This window comes from Aegilops tauschii, chromosome 1 (genome assembly GCF_002575655.3).
Source record: "Aegilops tauschii subsp. strangulata cultivar AL8/78 chromosome 1, Aet v6.0, whole genome shotgun sequence".
In the NCBI taxonomy this organism is placed as follows: Eukaryota; Viridiplantae; Streptophyta; class Magnoliopsida; order Poales; family Poaceae; genus Aegilops; species Aegilops tauschii.
In genome coordinates this window covers 351,914,167-351,923,576 of record NC_053035.3, presented here as the reverse complement: position 1 = coordinate 351,923,576, position 9,410 = coordinate 351,914,167, and the positions used below count along the sequence as shown (strand labels likewise).

Sequence of the window (9,410 nt, the reverse complement as noted above, 5' to 3'; positions counted from 1 at the left end):
TCTTCGGAGATGCCCCTGGCGCAGCATGGCACGTCGTACGCCTCCCCTTTTGAGCACAGGACGGTGTGGTGGGTGAGGCAAAATGAGAGAACTCTTTCGGATGAGATGTCTCGTGACTACTTACGTGTGAAGCAGGGAGAAGACCGGGATAATCGGTGATGATGGCCACTTCTGTGTTGTCGTAATTCGCCTGGTAAAACACCCCGTCCTCGAGCACCACGAATATATCTGGATCCTCTTCGAATCTGGGGTCAAGGTCCCGATTGTGGCCCTCGGGCTGCGGGGCGGGGCTGTAAAGCCCTTCGGAAATCTTTCGCCATTGCTGTTATAAACGGATGGATTAAACACTTAGTGAAAGTGGCTCGAGGAGCGGAGTGAGTAAAGCAGAGGGGTTGGGACTTACCCAGCTAGGAGGATTGTACATTGAAAATCCATCTCTGCGCTTGATACGAAGAAATTCCTCTTCCTCCCCTTTGAACAGTTCGGCCAACATTTTGGCCAGAGCGGCGGGGGTGTCCGGACCCTTTCGGCCGCAGTGGGAGGCGTCATCCTCCCCATTGTAGTGCCACATGGGAAGCCCTCTGTATTGGAGTGGCTGAACCATGGCAGTCGCCATTACCTCGACTATTGGCAATCCGGATTGGGTGAGCGTCTTTATCTTGCTCATGAGTTGACGAACTTCCGCACTATCTTCCTCCTCGAGGCTTCGGGGGCGCCAACTTTGGTGTTTCTTCAAGGGAACGCTTGTGAACTCGGGAAGACCCCTCCGAACGGGGTCTGGAAGTGCGACGTCCTCAATATAGAACCATTCGGACGGCCACTCTTCGGATGCCTTCTTTGGTGTGCCGGATAGGTATCTGGTCTCGGTGATGCGCCATATTTCGTCTCCGCCCACTTCAAATATTGATCCCTCGTGGTTGCGCGGGACGAGACAGAATAACTTCCTCCACAATTCAAAATGGGCCTCACAACTCAGGAATAGCTCGCAAAGAGCGACGTAACCCGCGATATGCAGGAGGGAGGCTGGGGTAAAGTTGTGCAGTTGGAGGCCATAGTACTCCAGAAGCCCTCGGAGGAATGGATGAATTGGAAATCCGACGCCTCTTAGCAGATAAGGGACGAAGCACACTCGTTCCCCTGGATGGATTGGGGAAATTTTCAGCCTGAGCCCCGCCATTGAAGAAGGCCAATCCTGCTCGAACAGGGACCAAATCCGTAGGAGGAAGAAATCCCTGCGTTTGCAGCTTCTCCAGCTGACCATGGGATACGGAGCACCTCTCCCACTCACCTTTTTCTGGGACGCAGGGATGGGAGGAGGAGCTGGGAGGGTTAGCCATGTTGGAGTGGTCTTTCCTAGCAATCTCTGAGGATTTTCCCGCATGGTGCCGAATGGATCTGAGATCCAATCTCTTTAAATAGACACTCTTCCTCGCCCGGCCGGGGTGTTATGTGCAAAAATACCCTGACCTCTCGCATTCGCTTCACACGTGGAAGCTGAAGTTGTTGATACACAGAAGCCGATGGGTATGACATTAAATGGAAGGCCGAATTCATCACTTTGAAGTCATCGAAGGAGGAACAAGCCTTGCAATGCCGAAGACAATCTGCGCGCCGGACACCTCATCATTGAAGTCTGGTTCGGGGGCTACTGAGGGAGTCCTGGACTAAGGGGTCCTCGGGCGTCCGGCCTATTAGCCATGGGCCGGACTGATGGGCTGTGAAGATACAAGGACCGCAGACTCTACCCGTGTCCGGATGGGACTCTCCTTGGCGTGGAAGACAAGCTTGGTGACCGAATATGAAGATTCATTTCTCTGTAACCGACCTTATGTAACCCTAGATCCCTCCAGTGTCTATATAAACCGGAGGGCCAGGTCTATAGAGGCCAATACTCATAGGCATAGTCAGACAGGCTAGACTTCTAGGGTTTTAGCCATTACGATCTCGTGGTAGATCAACTCTTGTAATACTCATATTCATCAAGATCAATCAAGTAGGAAGTAGGGTATTACCTCCATAGAGAGGGCCCGAACCTGGGTAAACATTGTGTCCCCTGTCTCCTGTTACCATTGACCTTAGACGCACAGTTCGGGACCCCCTACCTGAGATCCGCCGGTTTTGACACCAACATTGGTGCTTTCATTGAGAGTTCCACTGTCCCATCGTCAAAAGGGTTGATGGCTCGCCTTGTCATCAAGGAAGATATCACCTCCGGAGGAGCCCTAGCCCCAGGCCAAACCCTCCGGCTGGGCGGCTTCATCATGACCGCCTGTTCGGCCCTTAAGCCGACGATGACCTCTCGAGTCATCGAAAATCGCCTCCGCGTTGATTCCGAATACTCCAAACGGATGGATCCGACGGAGTTGTCGTCTTTAAACGAACTCCTAGATTGCATCCCCGCCTTGGGAGTCGCTACAGACTATGATCGGATTGGGCTTAAACCCGACCAGAGAGAAATTAAACCTCCGCCGATCACCCACCAGATAGCGGTAGTCGAGGAGCAAGACAACTCTTCCTCTATATTGAGGACGAACTATGTTCGGATCTCCGATCTCGAAGAGCCGGACACCCATCGGCAGAAAGACATGCCTTGTCCTCCGAACATAGAATCGGATGACAAGCCTAAAAAATCAGTTGATATCCCGGAGCCAAAACTGTTAAGTTCGGAAGATCTTCAGACTCCGGACCCAAAGTTGGGTCAGGGTTTGGATTTAAATCCACCCACCCACCAAGACATAAGCGCTCTCATGAGCATACAACAGCAGTCTCAGGAAACGGTCCACCACTTCTGGGCCAGATTCCTCATTGTCAAAGACAAGATTAAAGATTGCCGCGACGAAGACACGATCTCAGCGTTCCGCAACAATTGCACGGACGAAGGAATCCTTAACGCCATCAACCGTCGTCGCATATACCCCAGAACAACACCCCCCCCAGAAGACGACAACCTCAAAGTATTGACGGTCTTCGAGACATTTGCTTCAAACAATAGGCGCCAAAGGGCACTCCATGAACTCGCCGAAGTCTGCCAAATCGCAGCAATAAACCCTTGGAACGACACGGCTATAACTTTTAATACCGGTGACGAACCAAAATACAGGACAGTCCGAGCACCTGCCGCCTTGGTCCTCAGTCCAATCATGGACGGCTTTCGGCTCACCAAGGTTCTCATGGACGCCGGCAGCGGACTAAACCTCATCTATGAGGATACACTCCAAAAAATGGAAATAGACATGAGCTGCATCAAGCAAAGCGGCACGACCTTCCGAGGGATCATTCCCAGTCGGGAGGCGTGGTGTGCGGGAAAAATCACACTTGACATGGTATTCGGCACGCCGGAGACTTACCGGTCTGAAGAGATAACCTTCCTAGTGGCCCCTTTCAACAGCGGATATGACGTCCTCTTGGGGCGAGATGCATTTACACGCTTCCAAGCTATACCTCATTAAGGGTACATGAAGCTTAAGATGCCCGGGCCCAACGGCATAATCACTCTCGCCAGTGATCCGGACACAGCACTCCATGCCGAAAATAAAGCCGCATCCTTGGCCCTTGTGGCATTATCTGAAGCCCTCACGGCCGAAGAATTAACTGCACTGCGCTCCACGGTGGACAGGGACAATGTGATCCTAGCCAAATGACCCAAATCCTCCTCCTTCAAACCGGCTGAAGAAATAGTCAAATTCCAAGTCCATCCGACGGACCCCAAGAAGACAGCATCTATTGGAGCACAACTAGACCCAACGGTTGACGCCGCGCTACGAGAGTTCCTGCGCGAGAACTGGGATATATTCGCCTGGCACCCTTCTGATATGCCAGGAATCCCACCCAAGTTGGCAGAACACGGCCTCAATATCTTAAAGGGATATAAACCTGTCAAGCAAACACTACGGCGTTTTTCCGAACCCAAACGACAAGCTATGGGAGAAGAGCTAGCCAAGTTACTCGAAGCCGGATTCATTAGAGAAATAAAACACCCGGACTGGCTAGCAAACCTGGTGATGGTACCAAAGAAGGATAAATCCTGGCGCCTATGCGTCGATTTCAAAGACCTCAACAAGGCTTGCCCTAAGGATCCCTTCCCCCTCCCTCGCATCGATCAGATTATTGGCGCAACCGCAGGACACGACTCACTATGTTTCCTCGACACGTACTCCGGATACCATCAGATCAAGATGAAGGAGTCCGATCAAGCCGCAACAACATTCATTACCCCATATGGGCCATTCTGCTTCAACACCATGCCCTTCGGGCTCAAAAACGCCGGAGCAACCTACCAACGCTTGATTCAAACATGCCTGGAGAAACATATCGGCAAGACAGTTGAAGCATATGTGGACGTCGTCGTCATCAAAACTAGACACGTCGAAACAGTCATAGACGATTTGCGTCTCACATTCACAAACCTCCGTGCATATGACATTACGCTCAATCCGGAAAAAAACATTTTAGGTGTAGTTTTGAAAAAAACATTTTTTTTCAAAACCGAAAACGCGAATCGTATTTTGGACTCAATTTTCAAATAGTTTGTCGGAATTGAGCAAATAAGATGGCGTTGGAAAGCTGGTAAAAATCCGCATCTTCCATATATCTACTGTTTTTTAAATTATATACAATTTAAAAGTAATTTGAAAAATGGTGAAATTCTGGGCGAAACGTATTTTGGCATTTTTTTGCAAACGGTTTGTCGGATTGACACAAAAGATACGGCGTTGGAAATCTATGGAAAATGCGCAAATTTTTCGTTTAGAAATGTTTTTCTAATTCCTTATGGTTTAAACTCGAATTCAAATACGGTCAAATTTGATTTCGAACGCGATTTTTTTTAAAGTTTGTCAACATGGGGTAATTAATATACCGTTGGAAAGATATCAAAAATGCGAAACTTAGTCATGTTGAACATTTTCTCAAATTCGTAATCGTTAATGAGTAATTTTGAATATGATGAGACGGATCCTACTGTTTTCCCGTCTGAAAAAAAGAGTACTCATACTGATCCATGTGTGTGTCCGTATTGATTATTTTCCATTGAGTAATTTTCGATGGTTCTGGAAAGAGATTACTTGAATTGATGTCCGTATGGCTTTGTACTGAGCGTGTCTTCACAGACTAGACTTTACTCTGTTTTTTCGGTATCGTTTTCCTCGTAACTTTCAATGGTTTATGTTATCATCATCCCCGAGCTTGCATGGTTTTACATCGTTGAACTGAATGAAATTTTTTGAAAAGAAAAATGTTTTGTGTGTTTCTTTTTTTTAACTCTTAAATTTTTTTTCAACGATGTTCTGGACTTCTCTCATTCTACGACTTGAACTTTTACCATTTGAATTTCCAGGGGGTTTCTTTTTGTTTGAGCTTTTTCCCAAAACTTATCAGGGACGTCGTGTTGAACTTACAACTTTTAATTTGTGAACTTGTTGTGTTTTCACAATTTCAAAGCTAGCAAGCTGTAGGAGTTTCACCCAACAAAAGGGCTAATTACATAGAGCAGCCGCAGTAATACCACAGTCAGATCGATAGCTAGCAGCAATAGTAGTGATTACCAACACACATACACATGAACTGATGACAAACTTGCACACGACCTGACAAACAAGAAAATACATTAACGGACAAAAAGAATGCAATACACATGAATTGATAATCCCCATGGCTAATGGCAGAGCTTTGTTGCATCTAGGTTCACCCGTTTACTGAAAGTAGAACTTCTCAGTTTTATTAATTTGGGCTGATGTTTAAATGTTCACCATTTTGGCCTACATCAGAATACTGAGAACAAAACAGTATTTGCTTATTAAGGCATAACACAGAACACCTCTTGTGCTATAGGAAAACACATAAATAGAGGGGAAATTGGACATAGAATCGCCAAGTAGGTGAACTAAAAAGCACACATAACATGTACTGAAAAAGAACACAACATCCTTAGCACTGCGTCGACCACCTGTGGCAAAGGTGAACGGCTTGCAGTGATAGAGGCGAGCAGCCTGATCGCTGCGTTGTCGCACAACCTCGTGTGGCGAAGGTGAACGGCTTGTGGTGGCAAGGGTGAACGGCTTGAGCTTTGCGTCATCGAACGGCCTTGTGTGGAGGCAGTGAACGGCCTGGGCCATGAAGGTTCAAGCAGGTTCAAGAAGTGGTGTTGAGAGGTTGTGTGGGACTATATTGTAGTGCCTGAATAAGTTCAGTAGCTGCTCACCACACACACGTACTCAACTGCTTCATGCCACCGTTCCTGCACACACACAAAAGCAGTTAGCATGCACAAGTTCATGTGAAAAGAACAACAAGTTCATGTACAGTAACATTACATGTTCACAACGAAACCTAAAAAGATGTGTACTTTGAAATACTTCATTTTACTTCCCAAATACTTCATTTGTTTTGAAATATGGACTTCTATATTTATTTCCGTAGAACTTATTATGGTTTCCCTCCAAACTACAAGAACATGATTAGTTTTCTATGAACTGATGAACACATTTTCTATTATTTTTCTCAACGCACGAATTGCGATCAACGGATTGCTTCCAAATGAACCTCAAGGTCAGTTCAATGTATGATCTTTTTTCCATGATTCCGGATTGAGTTCACAACAGAAGAAATACTGTGAAAAAACTACAACAATATGATATATGTTCCATCTATTAGCTATAATAGAAAAGTTCATAGAGTTCACCTGCCAGGACCTAGCCACCAACAGATCAAATGTTTCATGCCGTCTCAACCGAGAAGGAGCGCACCCCACGGCGAGGTCAGAGGGTGCGGATCCCAGGTGCACGGCAGCTGGTAGAGGTCGAAGCCAGTGGATCCTGGAGCATGGCAGCACGGGAGGTAGGGGAAAATTTTATTGCAGACATATTTGACAAGATCGAGTTTAGTAATTATGTGCGTGAACATCTTAAACAAAAGACAACAATGACCTCTTGAAATGCCTGGAAAATAACATGCAAACTTATAGAAATTGTTCAATTGAACTTATGGCAGTAGCAATAATAACTATATACAAAGATATAACTTGGATCATCAAAATCTAGAGTTTTTTTCCAACTCCAAAATATTTTTTACAGGAACATTTAGAACCCAGGAAATCATCAAATCATCTTAGTGAACTAAAATAAAATATTGGAACTGAACTGAGTGTATTTTCAGATTTATGCTAGCATGCGTCAAGACATTTTACATATGTTTTTATAGTACAACATATACTAATTTTTATGCCAAGTAACTCCAAACAAAACAGAAGTGGAGCTTCATTTACAAGAATAGAACAGAACATATGCTAGTTTCGATCCATACACGCACCAAAAATATAGCCTTTGCCCTAAAGTATGAACTTATATATTTTACTTCCAAAAACTTCAGGTTTTCTGAAATTTTACTTATATATTTATTCTCTTTGAACTTATCAGAAAGTTTGGAGTCAAGAAACCACCAAACTAGCAGTACCAGCTACCACGGATTTGTTCTTGCCAAAACTCCAAAAGCACATGGTAGTTACTACACTACAAACACATGTCAAATGATGTTTCGTCGTTTCATTACAACGCGATTGTTTAGGTCCTCTTTGATTCGAGTTATTTGCTATATCATATAATTTTAAACTGATTATTTAACACAAATCAGAAAAATATGCTGAACTACAAATAAACAAGCAGACTAAGGAAAGAAGTATGGGCTTATATTAGTATCGATGAGCTACGAGATAAACACCCAGATGTGAATTTGCTTCAAGTCAGGTTCGCTTTTTTTTAATTTGATGCACGCTTGCACTATAGAACTGCTACTGTTTTGCAAGTTGGACTTGAGTACTTGTTAATTTTTTCCATAATTTACTCCCGAAATCAGTTCCATGCCCAGGGGGAAATCACTTCCATGCCCAGCCAAGATTGATAATTACTTGTTCTACTTCCATGGTTGTCCACGATGCTATGCAGGTTGTGAAGCAACCTAAGCTGAAACTATTTTTCATTCAGGTAAAATTTAATCCCACATAATTCAGTTTTGGCTCAGACATCAACAGGGGAAAACACCTTGCAAGGCATCGGTGCTCGTCGTTGCCTCCACGGCAAGAGGAGTTGTGGGCAATGGCTTCAGCTCAGTCTGAATTGATGCATCACAAAACAAACCAACAAAAATCAGATGAATCAACCGCAAAAGAAAGTGTGGTGGTGTGCACTGGTGCCGGCAGTCTCCTGTGTGAGGAGATGCGTGAAGGAGAATCGAAGGAGCTCGGACGAACAAGGGAGGAGGAGATCCCGGAATGGGCCGAGATTTGCCGAGTGGCCTTGGTATATCACCGATAGACCGCCCGTCAAATTTCGTTCCATTTGGAGGTCGTTTGATGCCCCAACGGTTAACCGCGTAGCCCGAAACCCCCTTCTCTTTGCAGCCCAGCACCTCTTCACACAGCCCACCTAGCCCATCCAACTCCCCTCCATGCTCTCCGCCGTTCGATCACGATCGTGTGGGCAAAAACCGCACCTCATTTGGACTCTTCTAGCTCCCTATGCCTATATAAACACCCCCTCCCCCGAAATTTCGGATCAAATCCTACCCTAACCCTAGATCAAATCCCCTCCACGACACTGGACATGTCCGACCCGCCGCCGGACGTCCACCACCGCCGCTCCTGGCCAATCCGGCGCTGCCACGTCGCCCCCGCGGGTCCTCTCTCTCCTCCCACCGCGCCAGGCCCGCCGGGCCCGGATCGGGCCCGCGGGGCCCATCTTGCTGCCGCGACGCACGCCACGGGTCGCCGTCTCCGCCGCGCGGGCGCCCGGCGCCGCCGCCCCGCCTCGGCTCCGCCGCCCGGCGCCACCCCGGCCGCCCGCCGGACCGCGCAGCCTCGCCGGCCACCACCACCACCACCCCGCGCTGCCCGAGCTCCGCCGTGGGCGCCGCACCTCGCCGCCGGCCTCCTCCCGCCAGATCCGGGCAGGAGATGGCCAGATCCGGCCATCCCCGGCATCCTCCGCCACTTCCCGCGCCTCGCCTGACTTCCCCGATCCACTGGAGCTCCCTTGCCGCCCGTGTTGACTTTTCCCCCGAAGGTCGTTTTTCTGCCAGGTCCTGAAAATTTTACATTCTGGTGCCCTGTTCAACATGCCATAAATCTCTGATCGTAGATCCGTTTTGCAAGCATAATATGTCAAAATGTTCATCATGAGATGCTATCCATTGTGTTCCTTTGTGCCATGCTTGTTTGAGTTAATCTTGATTCCCTAATCATTGTTGCAAGAGTGCTATGTGATGTTAACTGCTGTCTGTTTACAGAACTTGCTGATTTGTCTTTTTCATTGCATTTTGTGTGTGCATCCTATGAGCATAAGCTCTACATGTGTTTTGAACTACATCATGCCATCTTTACAGGGGTGCTTGTCTTATAGTTTTGTGATCTATGTGGTGAC

At 47.0% G+C, this 9,410-nt stretch overlaps 1 long non-coding RNA gene across 1 annotated transcript; it reads right to left on the bottom strand.

Moving 5' to 3' along the window:
• Window positions 1-5,694: 5,694 nt before the first annotated feature.
• On the bottom strand, window positions 5,695-8,125 carry LOC109736715 (uncharacterized). Its single transcript, XR_012182976.1, has 4 exons — window positions 8,034-8,125; window positions 6,680-6,812; window positions 6,200-6,235; window positions 5,695-6,104 (listed from the first exon to the last, which is right to left on the bottom strand). It is a non-coding gene; the product is annotated as an uncharacterized lncRNA (long non-coding RNA).
• Window positions 8,126-9,410: the final 1,285 nt, after the last annotated feature.